Genomic DNA, 15747 nt, shown 5'->3' with positions numbered 1-15747 from the left:
CATTGACATCCCTAGCCCAGTCAAAACTGCCTCAACCTCCTCCATACAGTCCGAAGCAAGGAAGGCAAACACAGCTCAGTCAACTCAAGAGTTCCAAACAGAGAAGGCAATCTCCTACTCCCCACTGTAGAAAGGGCTCTACCCTGAGCCAATCACCTTCGTGCCACTCGAAGGCCTATACAGTCTGTGACGTCGATGTCGATCGCAAGATCTAGGAGATGAATCAGCAGATCGAGGTGTTATGTCATCAAGCCTTCGATCGGAATGATGGGTTTGGTTTCAGCACTGACCCACCCTACAATAGTAGAATTATGTAAGAGCCACCACTATAAGAAAAGTCACATACATCCATGCTTTTTAGTCATGTAAAGTACATATGTGGTAAAAGATCAAATTCTAAAAAAATAGGTTGTATATACCCATGTTTGTCAAACATGAAAATACTATAATTAATTTGTAACTTATATTTCAATGATTAAAAGTAAGTAAATCAAATCTGCTAATGGATAAACGTGGGTAATTCAAATTTGCTAAAAAATATACTAAGTATTGGTGGAAAGTGATTGGTGCCAAGAGAAGAGCGCCAAAATATAGAAAAAAACACTGCCCCATCTCCTTTGATTAAGTAAAATAATAAAATGGAATAGAACTCTTTCGATGAGTACTGCACCTCAGCGGAGCTCCTCCACCTTTTAGACAAATCTCTAGACCCTCCCCCTCCTCTCCCCATCGGAGATAAAAATCCTTCCTTTTTTCCCCATTTTTTTGTCACTCTCAAAAAACCAAGAGGTTTAACTCTCAGAAATCCATACGAAGAGTTCGTGGTGGGATTGAGGTTTGGTTTGCTTCACTTCTCTTGTTTTCTCGATCTTTAATCTCTTCTTTGGGCTCCAAAAGAGCCCAGGGGAAGAGATTTTGGATTTTATTTCTTTTGTTTTATCATCTGATGCCTCTAAATCTTGTTTAAGATCCAGTGCTTTCCCCCTTTTTCTTAGCTTTGTTCACTGTTTGGAACCCTATTCGCATCAAAAATTCATCAAAAATCTGATCTTTCGGCCTTTTTTTCGATCCATTCGCATCGAAAAGTACTCATTTTTTTTCTCTCCTTATTAATATTTTCTTTTTTTTTCTTTCTTCCCCAAACTCCTAACCATGGCATCAAGAATCAAATCCTTTTGGATTTCTTTTGGTGTGTAGGAAATGTCGTACCCGTTGGAGCAACAACAGCAGCAGCCAGCGCTACCCTCATCAATGTACGATGTGGTGTCGACAATGAACAGTGGGGCTCGTATGGGCTAGTGATCGGTGTGCTCGCTATGATAGCAGTGCTTAGGGTGATCGCGGGGATCATCAGGTAGCTCTACTCTGGGTGGAGGATATTCGGGTATGGCTACGACTTGGATGGGCGGACCGAGTGCAAGTGTGCCACCTACATCGATGGTAGATTGGAGCTCCACCTACCACAACAGGTGGCAGCGGTGGTAGTGGCAATGGGAGGGGCGGGGCCAGGTGTGAATGGAAGTAGTGAAGTTGCTGCGGGGGCGGTGGTGGGAGGAGCGAGGGCTGGGGGTAAGCAAGTGGCGTAGAACCTAGCGAGGATGGCCGAGACCTGAGTGGGTTCTCGAGCTATGTGTAGAATGGGGTCCTCCTTCTTTGTTCCTCCTTTTTTTTAATTATTTAATATTTATTTGCTCTTTTCATTTTTGTTTATGCTTATGTTGGGTCTTTAGAGAGTCTTTGTTAGTCTGGCAGCCATGGCGTCACATTTCAAAGTTCTCTCCACCCCACCAATAGGAACCTCGACACCCCATCAACAAGGAGAAAGCCCTCTCCACTGCCTAGGATTTCTTTGACAACTGTGGAGGTTTCTCATCTATGCTTCGGTCGGCTGCTGCAGAGCACAGCTTGGTCCTACTGCTGCCACAACCTTCCTCCACATTGCCTGATCCAGAAGCCTCGCTCTCCACTCGCTAGTCCGACAGCAACAAAGGCAGCAAGAGTGGTGGCGATGTGAATGGCGATGGAGGTAGCGGTCATTGGCATTAGTCATTTGTGCATTATTATGTATGACCGTGATCACTTGCCTAGTGCAAGAGCTAAGAAACTGCTTGGAGAGGCAAAATATGTTCATTTATATAGGCTTTCCAGGAATCTCTTAATGCTAAAGCCTTCTTGCCTCCATTATTGTCTTTAAATATGTTTCTTGGTGGTGGTCATGAAGTAAGAAAAACTGAAGGAACAAATGGGTATGAAGAAAAACTGAAGAAACATGCTGTGGGCACTCACATTGTTTGGTGGAAAGATTATGTATATATCTATATACATATATTTTTAATAGTAACTTAAGCTCTAAAATGATATGTATATATATATATATATATATATATATATATATATATATATATATTTTTTTTTTTTTTTTTTTTTTTTCCTTTTGCAGATTCAGACCGAGGATATGATGGATGGTGCCAAGAAAAGATAGGGATTGTCTTGCTGATGGCTTCATAGGTTGGTGAACTATCAAATTTTGTAAAGTTAACTTTTTAGTATTATTAATTCAAGTTTACTTTATTCTCTTTTTGGTGTAGCAAAAGTGAGCTTAAAACTTATGTATAAAGTGTAGGAGATTAGCTTAAACTTGTTTATTCCATATTTTAAGTTTTAGTTTTTACTTTCTTTTATATTCAGAAGTCTGATAGTGTATGATCTTGTTCTTTGGATTTTGATGACACTAAAATGATTATTGGGATAATTTTTTTGAGACTACTACTATGTATGTTCAGTTCTCTTTAATATAATGGTGAAAATTATCTTATTTGCAGTTGTTTCATCTCTTTGAAGCTACGAGTCTTCACATATTATTTAGAAGTACAGGATGCTTAAATAAGTTATTAATATATCATTTTTATTTATTATTATAGGTGATCCATGTTTTGAAATAGGATAGGACAGTAACATTTAAAAGTTGATTATATATCTATATTTTATTATTGACAATAGAGATCCATTTATACCCACCTTTTGGTAACTCCCATGAATTCTGATTCGTATGTATTTAGTTACTCACGTTTAATAAAGGAAGGTGTACACTAGGTCTATACCCACATATACACTCTCACCTACATTAGATATTACATTGGTAAAGTAGGGGATACATACGTGGAAAGAAATAACATGGATATAAGCTACACCCACGTCGAACATACCTACATTTAACCAAACGTGTGTACCAACGTTGGTGTAGATATATTCTCACATTTTTTAGGCTTTTACCCATGTATCTTTCATATGGGTGTATCTTAGTTTTCTTGTAGTGCACTATCCATCCACTTTAAAATACAGTAGTTGGAAGCCTACGATGGGTCAACCGATCCGGTGGATCACTTAGAGAGCTTCAAGGCTCTTATACTTCATGGATCAAATGATGGGATTTTGTGCCAAACCTTTCCTTCTACACTAAAAAAGGTGGCTTGAGACTAGTATTCAGGCTTGAAGCTAGGCTGATCTATTCATTCATTTGATCAAGCTGATCGTTCATAGCCCATTTTATCAGTAGTAAGAGACAACATCGAGGATCCAACTTCTTAGTTAACATCAAGCAAAGGGAAGGAGAGTTCCTTCAAGCTTATGTGAGCTACTTCAACATTGCCATGCTAGAAGTACACAACCTAGACTAGTCGATTGCAATGACTATCCTAAAAGGTAGACTTCAAAAGAATACTCTCCTCTTCTCACTGGAGAAGAGATATCTGAAGGACTTTACCAAAATATTGGCATGGGCATAAAACTATGCCTGAGATAAGGAAACCCTCAAGATGCATGGAACCTCAGCTGATGCCATGACCAAGGAGAAGAAGATAGGAAGCTCTTGCCAAGACTAGAGGACACTCAAAGGAGTCGGCAGCAATCTAAGACTCAACCCCGATGTCGATGATACACAACTCCCCCTTAGAGCCGACGGCCTAGGAGTCCTAGGGGCCAATGGTGCATGTTACTACCGAGAAGGTTCACCAACTACACTCTCCTAAATGCCTTCAGAGAATAGATGCTGATGGAGATAAATGAGTAGCTTCCCAGAGCGAGAAGGATGCGGTCCATGTCGGATCAGTATGGTCCGAACAAGTATTGCCTCTATCATCACGACCATGGCCATAACACTAAGAAATGCCTCCAACCCCAAGATGAGATCAAGGAGTTCATCTAGCATGGGCAACTAGATCGCTTCATTTGGCACAAAAGGGAGCGATGCAAGGATCAGTCGAGACCACCTCAGTTGTTGGAGCCACCTTGGTAGGAAGAACCCACCGAAGACCAACTGGCAGCCCGGATAATAAATGCCATTGTCAGGGGGAAGCATAGTAACAAATTGGGAGGACCTAGAGAGCCGGCCAAGAGGCAAATTAAGACCTGAAGAAATCATCATCTTCTTTGAGAAAGATGTGCAAGCGGTTCAGTTCCCGCATAACGATGCAGTGGTTGTATCTATAAATATTATAAATTACAATATATGCTACATCTTGATAGATAATAGAAATTTAGCTGATGTTTTATTTTATAATGCATTCTTCAGAATGGATATCTCTTTAGATCAATTAGAAAGACTTGACTCCCCGCTCATAGGATTCTCCAAAAATGCCATACCTATCAAAGGGTTCATTATCCTACCAATCATAGTTGGTCGGCCCCCCGACAATCCATAATTCAAATTGACTTCTTGGTGGTCAAAACTCCCTTATCATATAACACCATCCTCGGGCGGCCGAGATTAAACACTCTCTGGGTAGTGGTATGAACATATCATCTGCTAGTAAAATTCTTGATGAGGCAAGGAGTCAAAGTGATCTAAGGAGATCAGGCATAGGTGCGACAATGCTACACGATCACCCTTCAAGAAGGAAGGTTGCCCAATGCTCTTCCTATCGAAGGGCTGAACACCCATGACAAATTAATCGAAGAGCATAGGTAGCTAGTGAAAAATCTTATCACAATTCTCTTGAGAGATGAAAATGAGGAGAATACGATTCGGATCGGATCAAACCTAGATGAGGTAACCAAAAACCGCCTCACTTTCTTTTTGTAAGAAAATACTAATGTATTCATTTGGTCGCCCACTGACATTCTGAGCATCAAATCGAAGTCATGATGCATCAACTGAATGTGGATCTTGTCTACTGATCCATCAAGCAGAAAATGTGAAGTTTCATCCTAGAGTGGTAGAAGACAATCACTGAAGAGGTAGACAAGTTAATCAATGCTGACTTCATTAGAGAGGTAACTTATCTAGACTGGCTTGCAAATGTGGTCCTTATGAAGAAGGTGAATGGGAAGAGATAGATTTGCATAGACTTCATCAATTTGAACAAGGCTGGCCACAAAGGATAGCTACACCTACCTTGGATCGATCAATTGGTGAATGCCATTTCAGGCCACAACCTCCTCACCTTCATGGATGTCTTCTCCGGCTATAATCAAATTCAGATGGCACATAAGGATGAGGAGAGAACTGCTTTTATCACTGATCGAGGTCTCTTTTGTTACAGGATTATGCTTTTTAGCTTAAAAAATTTAGGTGTCACCTACCAACAATTGGTGAGCAAGATCTTCAAAGATTAGATCGATCGAAATATCGAGGGGCATATGAACTACAAGATGGTCAAAAGCCAGGCCTTCGGGAACCACATCGATGACCTTGAAGAAACCTTCACTAATCTCCACAAATATCAAATGAAACTAAACTCCTGATCAAGCAATCCTTAAAAACCATTCTACGCTGGCAGGATACATCAGGTCAGTTAGCAAAATGGGCAATCGAGCTTATAGAGTTCGATGTGAAATTTTGACCCCGACCCTCTATCAAGATGCAGGTATTAGCCAACATTATTCTACATTGCATAATTCCTGAGGAAAGTCCTCTGAGTTGCCAAAAGAAGATCCACCTAGAGAAGAGCCCGAAGAATTGTGGCTCATGTATGTGGATAGGTCATCAAGCTCTATCGGATCAAGAGCGGGACTGATCCTTACCGAATTAAAAGGAATCATTATAGATTAAGTCTTATGCTTTAAGTTGTAGAGCACCAACAATGAAGCGAAGTAAGAAGCACTCGCCAATGGGCTTAAAGTAGCAAAAGAGCTAGGAGTGTGATATCTAAAGGTCTATAGTGACTCTTAGCTAGTAGTCGAACAGGTCTGAGGAGACTATGAAACTTAGGAAGAAAATATAAAAAAAAATCTATAGAAGGTAAAAAACCTAATCTATGCATTTACTAGTTTTGACATCCAACAGGTACCAAGGTCAGAGAATTTTCAAGCCGACTTATTATCCAAGTTGGCAACCTCAGCACTAGGAGATCTATCCAAGGAATCCTTCTTTGAAATCATGAAGATACCCAGCATTGAGGAACTCATCTTGATGTTGCAAGTCGATGGCAAACCAAGCTGGGTCAACCCGTTGGTCTGCTATCTCAGAGATGGAATGCTATCATTGGATCTAAAGGAAGCTCAAAGACTAAGGAATCAGGCACCCCTTACATCCTCTATGAAGACAAGCTATACAAGAGCTAGGTCATTCTTCTCATCTCTCCTCAAGTGTCTACATCTTCTGAAGCTGATTATGCTCTGCGAGAGGTACGTAAGGGAATAGGCGGAAATCACTTGGGGGGCAGATTGTTAGCCTATAAGGTACTTCAGCAAGATTACTACTAGTCTACCAAGCAACAAGATGTAGCAAACCTAGTCAGAAGGTGCAACCAATGCCAATAGAATATAAATATCCAACACCGACCTACTACACCACTTGTTGGAACTGGGTAAATTCAGCATACAGATTTTATTTTTATCTCATGAAAATACAGCAGAAAGCATAGATTAAAATTTTTAACCTATTGCATGCCCTTGATCTCATCTAGTATTACCTAAAAAGGATCTAATATGCATGATTAATTTAGATTTATAGATCTGAAAATCAAAAATTAAGAAGGATTAAAAACTTATCTTGGATCACTATCCACTTGCAAGTCAGATCTAGATTGACTGCAGGTTCTGTTTGAAGCCACACACATGCTTGACCTCTATAAGTATCTACATAGGACTGATGCAAATCCAAAGCCTTCTAGATCACCAAGGTGCTAGCCTCTTTCAGATCTGCTCGGTTTGATTGGACGTCATTGTAGAAGAAAACAGCACGAATACCTTCCCATAGGATCTTGAAGAAGAAGCTAGAAGAGAACCCTTTCTCTTCTTCTTCTTTTCTTCCTTTTTCCTCTCCTTTTCCTCTCCTTTTTCTCTCTAATTTCCTCTCTTCTTAGGTGTGAGATCTAGTGGAGAATTGATTGGGGCATCCTAGAGGTGGGGCACCCCTATTGATAGATAAGGGTGGGCGGCTACATGGAGTGCACACCCAATTCCAAAAGAAGTCCAACTCCTTTTCTTTTTTCCATGCCACAAACTAGACTTCTAGGCCTTTTAAGAATCCTAATCTGATCCTAAATCAATTAGGATTGATTTAATTCTATAAGAGAGAAGGAGATAGAGTCCAAGGAGAATGGGGTGCCAACTATTGGCACCCCTTCTTTTGCTGCATGCATAGGGAGAGGGTGCCGTCCCTCTCTCTTTATGCACCAAAGGGGAGTACTCAAACTAGGACTCTCTCATCCTAATCTGATTAGGTGAGATTTTAGTTTAATTTAGGTTCAATTTGAATCCAATTCGAAGTCAAATCGAGTCCAATTCGAGTCGAATTCGAAATCTAGTCAAACAAAGTTTCTAATCCAAATCCTACTTGGATTGAAAAAAATCTATTCAACTCAAATTAGGTCAAGACTAATTAAATTAAATCTCATTTAATTTAATTATATTCTAAATCCAAATTTGATCTTATCAAATCTAATTGAAACACTTGCAATTAGGTCAAATTTGCTAATGTCAAATGTGCTAACACTTAGCAAAACTTCTACTAGTAACTTTTACCAATCGATCCTAATTATCAATCCAATTAATAATTCGATCTGGAGCTAATCAATTAACTTGGTCAACCCCTTTTGTGTGTTATTCTATTGATTCTATTCTGTCTGGTAGTGAGACTTATAATGATCTCCATCAAAGTAACATCAGAAACTCTTTTTGATGGGCTAGAATAATTTCAACTCACCTCAAACTTAGATCATAGATCCGAAACGATCCAAGTGAGTTATCACAATCCATCAGTGATATCTAGCAATATGTAGTGGCAATCCAGCAAAATAGAATATTTAGAACCTTTAGATGTAGTTATCATATGATCCGATTCTGCTATCATGAGTTCCAATAGGATGAAGGTCATGGATAACTCATCAAATCCTAGCATCTGTCATATGCCTAATCTAATTAGCTCAAGTCCAAAATATGATTTTGATGGAAATATCTTTCTATCTATCACCTTGCTATGGCCACAGACTTGTGAACTCGACCTTTCAAGTTGCATAGGACTACTCTTCTATCGAGATTGATAGATCTCATCTTGGTACTCTTCTTACTCCTACAATAGACCTACTGCAGCCAACATACACTATAAGGATCGAAATAGTTAAGAGATAATGTTTATATGCAGTCAAACTACAGCAATCCTATTATGAGTAGTCAAGGAATCTCAGATCAAAGAACTACTCACACAACTATAGTATCGAGATAGTCACTGATGAGTAAGTAGACATAAATATGACTTCTCGTATCATCATGTTCAGTACCATTATTCTCTAACAACCATCTGTACTATCACTTCAATGCCCTCATACTATAAGCTCGAGATTCATCTAAAAGTGAATCATGCATTGATCTAATCGGATCAATCATCGTCCTCATGATGATTTATGATCAAAAGTAATTTGAGAATTAATTATACATATCTTAAATTCTTAATTCTTGAGAATATATATCTTAAGCATTAATTCTCTAGACAATTCAAGGACATAATAACAAGAATGGATAAAAATCTACTTATTTTATTAATTTGAATAATCAATTACAAATTTATGTCCTGAAATTATTACATTATGTCAGTCAATAATTGACTTTTTAGGTCATACATCTAACAATCTCCCACTTGATTTAAAGTCAATTGGTCATATACCTAAGATCCATCTTCTTAAGGTGGGCTTCAGTCTTCTACTGGCTCAACTACTTTGTCAGTGGATCTGCCACATTATCCACAAAGTCTACTCTTTGCACCTTGATATATTTCTTCTCGAGGTAGTTATGTATGATATGAAACCACCACTCGATGTGCTTGGACTTCTGGTGAGATCTGGGCTCCTTAGCGAGAGCTATGACACCATTGTTGTCGTAGTACAAGCCGATGGCATATGATGCCATCACTCCAAGCTCCGCAATGAACTTCTTATACCAGAAGGCTTTCTTCGTAGCTTTCGATGTGGTGGTGTACTCAGCTTTCACTGTTGAATCTACAATGATGGGCTACTTGAAACTTTTCTAGCTAGTCGAACCATCATTTCATGAAAACACATACTTTGATGTAGACCTTTTATCATCAGGATCAGACATAAAGTCTGAATCAGTGTATCCTTCACCCCACAACTTGGATCCTCCTCCAAAGATCAAGAACAGATCCTTAATTCTTCTTAAGTGCTTAAGGATGTTCTTCATAGCAATCCAATATTGTTCATCTAGATTCGACTGATACTTACTCATGACACTCACAGCAAGGGCAATATTAGGCGTGTACACAACATGACATATATGAGACTCCCTATGGTCGAAGCATAAGGGATCCAACTCATACGTTCAATCTCCTCAGATGTGCTAGGATATATTTTATTTGAGAGGTGAATGCCATGTCTGAAGGGCAGGAGTCTCCTCTTAAAATTTTTCATACTAAACCTCTACAGCATTTTCTCTATGTACATCTACTATGAAAAGCCAAGTATCCTTTTAGATCTATCTCTATAGACTTTTATTCTCAAAATATAGGATGCTTCTCCTTGGTCTTTCATCAAGAATTTTTTGGACAATTATTTTTTGACTGAGGTCAGCATGAAAATATCATTTCTAATCAGAAGAATATCATCCACATACAATACGAGAAATGTCACAGTACTCCCACTGACCTTCTTGTATATACAAGATTTCTCTTCATTCTTTATGAAATCAAATGATTTGATTGTACCATTAAAATGAGTATTCTAACTCTGAGATGCTTACTTTAATCCATAAATAGATCTTTATAGCTTGCAGACTTTGTGATCTTCATCATTGGAAGTAAAATTCAAAGACTGTTCCATATCGATATCTTCCTCAAGATATCCATTTTAGGAAGATAATTTTTACATCCATCTGTCAGATTTTATAATTATGAAAAGCTGTAATGGCAAACAGTGTGTGGATGGATTTAAGCAGGGCCACAGGCGAAAAGGTATCTTGATAGTCAATGCCTTCACATGGACATAATCCTTCGTCACAAGTCTAGCTTTATAGATCTCTATCTTACCATCTGCATCTTTTTTTTTATAGATCTATTTACACCCAATAAATACTATACCCTCAAGTGGATCCCCTAAGGTCCATACTTGATTTGAGTGCATTGAATCAATTTATGACTTCATAGCACTTAACTATTTTTCAGAGTCGATGTCAGACATCACCTCATCATAGGTTTTAGGATCATCCCTATGACCATTATCTCCAATGAGGAATATTTTCTCTATATCCTCTGTAAGCATACCCAAGTACCTTTTAAGAGGATGGGAGATCCTACTAGATCGACGAGATAGAGGAGGTACTATATCTACTAGCTCCGTGTTAATGGGTTCAACTTGATCTATAGCTCGTTGCTGTTTAGAGACATTCTCTTTGAGCTCAATTAACCTCCCACTACCACCATCCTGGATAAACTATTTTTTTAAAAATATGATATTCTGACTAACAATCACATTGTTATCTTCTAGAAAGTAAATGTAATATCCCATTGACTCCTTGGGATACCTTATAAAATGGGCTTTTATAGATTTGGTCTCTAACTTGTCTACTTGTTGTCTTTTAATATGAGCAAGACATCCTCAAATCTTGAGATAACCAAGACTCAATTTCTTACCATGTCATATCACATACGGTGTGGTAGGAACAGATTTAGAGAGAATCTTATTTAATAGATAAGCTATAGTTAATAAGGCATGTCCCCAAAGAATAAGAGTAAGTCAGTGTAGCTCATCATGGATCGAACCATATTCAACAATGTCCTATTTCTTCTTTCTGATATTCTGTTGAGTTGAGGCGTACCAAAAGGAGTCCACTAAGAGACTGTCATTTTTTTAAGATAACTCAAAAAATTTTTGCTAAGGTATTTCCCTCCTCGATCTGATTGAAGAATTTTAAAGAGTTTTTTTTATTTATTTTTTTACTTCATGTCTGAATTTTTTGAATTTTTCAAAAGCTTCAGACTTGTGTTTCATAAGAAACACATACTCATATCATGAATAATCATCGATAAAGGTTATGAAGTACTGATAACCATCCCTGATCTGCACATCGAATGGACCACATACATCAATATATACCTGGGCAAGTATCTCATTAGCCCTCTCCTCATATCCCACAAAGGGTAACATAGCTATTTTTTCTTGAAGACAGGATTCAAAAACTGAATATGACTCAAAATTAACTAAGTCAAGGATACCATCTGTTTTCAATTTATTTATCCTGTCCTCTTCAATATAGTCAAGCCTGAGGTGCCACAAATATTGGAACTAGATCTAGGATTTCAGGGTTAGATCTTGAAATTTTTGCAAGATCATGCAGCGGAAGACTAAAATAAATCAAAATTTATTTTATAAAATCAAAGAACCTCTAGATCTAAGATCCTATTACATGATTATTACATGGTAATAAATCAAAAATTAAAATATATAAAGAATAAATTATATTTTGATCATATCAACATGTTTCTCTGCTACATCTAATGTATGTAATAAACAATAGATCAGATCTATTACCTTGCAAGTTAGACGTTCTAACCTTATTGATCCAAGCTTGAGGATGATGTTGTAAGCCACATATGCATCCGGCCTCTAGGAGTCATCCACACGAGCCCACGAATCTCGATAAGAAGTCTTACTCTAGGAAATCAGCACAGTATGCTAGTACTGCGCTGATCCTTCTTCGATGGTTGATCAGGTGCCTCCTTCTTGATTTGGATTCTTCCAAAGATGAGAAGTAGGAGGAGGAGTTTTAGATCTGAGATACTCTCAGAAAACTCAAGATGGAGGAAGGGAAGAGATGAACACAACAACCCTAGAAGAAGACCCTCTTCTTTTTCTCTTTGCTCTCTCTAGACACCCTATCTTGTGTCTATTATATCTTCATATCCTAACCTTCTTTCTCTCTGATTTTTGGATTTCTAAAAGAACTCTCTTTTATCTATTTTTTATGAAAATTTTATGAAGAAATTTATTTTATATAGAGAGATATGATAGAGTCCTTGTCTAGGTCAAATACCTAGTCAAGGTTTATCCAAACATAGCAAGATAAGGGGCGCCCAACTCTTGGGTGCCCCCTCCTTCTTTTTGTGCATGGACCAACAGCAAAGGGCACCTATCAAATGCCATAAAAGCCATGAAAATCTCAAAAAAAATTTGGATAAAATCGATGCAAAAAGGAAAGAGTTTTAGATTTGTAAAACTCTATCTTATAGAATTTGAAATCCAAACTTATTCCTACTTTGATTTGATCCACAACCATCTTCCATGTAAGAAAAAAAGAGAAAACCTTTTGGACGTGGTGAAGACTTGGGAGAGAATTTTTGTCGCACAAAATAAGAGAAAACTGGCGTGGAATAAGATAGGGCGTGGGGGGCTTATGTGGCGCAAGGTAGAATCTAGTCTTACTAGATTCTATCTTATGACTTATTTTAATTTGGTTTCTCAAACCAAATCAAACCAAAATTAGATCAACCCAATTAAAATAGGTCTTAACCCAATTAAAAATTAATTTAATCAGATTAAATTAGATTTAAATCTATTTTAATTTTTTAATCAAATTAGAAATTAGGTTGACCCAAGTCCTAATTGTACTAGGATTAGTTTTTTCTTGCACTTGGCTTATCCAATAAACCAATTGGACTTGATCCAATCAAGCCCAAACTAAATTTAATTAAATCATATTCAATTAGACTTAATCTCAGTCTATTAGCTTAATCAAATTAAGTCAATTAGTAATTGAATTACTAATCGATCCTCCTGCAACACTTGCACTAGGTTAAATATCAATCGTATTGATCGTTTAACCCTAGAACGACTCTTAATCGTTGATCAACCATCCGATCGAATTGTGAACTCTAATGTGTGTGACCTTATAGGTCTGAACCTAAGTCGGTAGTATAGAAATAAATTTTTATACCAATCGAAGTGACCATCTAGCAATGGTACCCGACAGTCGGATAGGTCGAATGTGTAGAACAACATCCTTAGAACCCATGCAGATATAGTTTCTGTATAATTCATCCCCTTGACCAAAATGATCATAGGACATCTCAGAGTTTCACTGTCAACTCTAATCAGGTTGTCCACATGGTATTTCAAAATATCAAATCCATCTGATGGATTACCCTGGTCAAGATTTTGCTAAATTAAAATACAGCGACTCATTCTTCTCCAACTCTTGGAGTGGTCAATCCCATCTCGATCACACTCTGACTTCTCAAGTACTTGATTGTGTTCAGAAGTCTTTCATCACTGAATTAGAAATTCAGTTAGTCTAGTACCAAAGCACAGTGAGTTGCTTGCAAGTCACTGAGATGATCTCAGGTCTAAGGGATACTATACCTATATCCCATCAGAGACATTCTCGATAGCAGAATGCTCTGAAGTTGGTCATGTTCAATGATGATGTACCCTTACATCTCACCTGTATGCCATACCAGTGTCTCCACACTCCTTGGTTAAGAGGACAACCAACCCATATGGCCTACAGCGACCTATGCTCGATAGAAGCTGTCATCCTTATTAACAGCCTATCATTTAGTCATGAATAATTTTAAGGACTAATCGATAAATCCTCTCTTTATCGAACATAAATAGTCCTAAGGACTTCATCATAACAATGGAGTTCGTTAGAAGATAAAAACTTATAATGAAAATATTAAAAATATATTTTATTTATTAACAAATCAATTACAATACTTGGTTGCTCAACCGTCAACAGCTTGACGATTGACTTTTGAGACATATTTTCCAACAACTCTCACTTATCTTAAAGCCACTCGGTACAGTATCTAATTCCCATCTTCGACTTGTGGTTGTCAAACTCCTTTATCGCCAGGGCTTTAGTGAAGGGGTCGATCAGGTTCTCCTTTCTGTCGATCTTCTGAAGGTCGACGTCACCTCGATCCATGATCTCTCGGATCAGGTGGAAGGATGCAAAATATGCTTCATCCGGTGGTGTGCTTTGGGTTCCTTCGCCTGAGCTATGGCACCAGTGCTGTCACAGTAGAGCAGGATCGGATCATCGAGGGAGGGTGCTACTCCGAGCTCGATGATGAATTTTTTTAGCCACACAGCTTCCTTCGCGGCATCCGATGCTGTGATGTACTCTGCCTCACAAACAGAGTCTGCCACAGTATGCTGCTTGGAACTCTTCCAACAGATGGCTCTACTATTCAGAGTAAAGATATAACCCGACACGCTTCTGCTATCATCATGGTCAGATTGAAAGCTGGAGTCTGTGAACCCCACAAGTTTCAGATTTGACTCACCATAAACTAACCATTGGTCCTTAGTATTTCTCAAATACTTAAGGATGGTTTTAACCACTTTTCAGTGATTTTCTTCAGGATCAGATTGGTATCTACTCACTACTCCTAGTGAGTATGCCACATCTGGCCTTGTATATATCATGGCGTACATGATAGATCCCACTGTCGAAGCATATGGGACTCTACTCATACGTTCTCTCTCTTCGGGAGTTGTCGGACAATCCTTCTTAGAGAGAGAAATTTCATGGCCTATCGGTAGATAGCTCTTCTTAAATTCTCCATGCTGATCCTCTTCAGCATAGTGTCTATGTATGTAGATTGGGATAACCCAAGCATCTTTTTAGATCTATCCCTATAGATCTTCATCCCTAGGATGTAGGATGCTTCACCCAAATCCTTCATAGAGAACTGTGATGACAATCAAACTTTTATTTCCTGTAGTGCGGGGATGTCATTCTCGATTAAGAGAATGTCATCCACGTATAAGACAAAAAATACCACAACTGGACCATTTGCCTATTTATAGATGCAGGACTCTTCTCCGTTCTTAACGAAGCCATACATTTTGATCACCTTATCAAAATGTATGTTCCAACTCTAAGAAGCTTGCTTCAATCCATAAATGGATCTCTGAAGCTTGCACACCTTAGACTCATTTGTGAATGTAAACCCTCAGGTTGTATCATATACATCTCTTCGATCAGCTCTTCATTTAGAAAAGCTATCTTTACATCCATCTGCCAGATCTCAAAATCCAGATGGATAGCTATTGCAAGCATTATTTGAATGGATTTGAGCATTGCCATAGAAAAAATATCTCATCATAGTCAATACTATAACGTTGACGATATCCCTTGGCAACCAGACGGACTTTATAGGTCTCTACCTTTTCGTTTGCATCCCTCTTCTTTTTGAAGATCCATTTACACCCAATAGGTTTAACCCCTTCAGGTGGGTCAACCAATATCCATACATTGTTGATCTTCATGGACTCCATTTTGGATTGCATGGCT

The 15747-nt window shown here is 38.2% G+C and overlaps 1 pseudogene; it reads left to right on the top strand.

Annotated features, from left to right (window-relative positions):
- Positions 1–1200: 1200 nt before the first annotated feature.
- LOC140856196 (uncharacterized) lies at positions 1201–2482 on the top strand (annotated as a pseudogene).
- Positions 2483–15747: the final 13265 nt, after the last annotated feature.

The sequence above is a fragment of the Elaeis guineensis genome, chromosome 3, assembly GCF_000442705.2.
Source record: "Elaeis guineensis isolate ETL-2024a chromosome 3, EG11, whole genome shotgun sequence".
Taxonomy (NCBI): Eukaryota; Viridiplantae; Streptophyta; class Magnoliopsida; order Arecales; family Arecaceae; genus Elaeis; species Elaeis guineensis.
The sequence above is the reverse complement of the archived record's forward strand: the minus strand, read 5'-3'. Positions and strand labels throughout refer to the sequence as shown.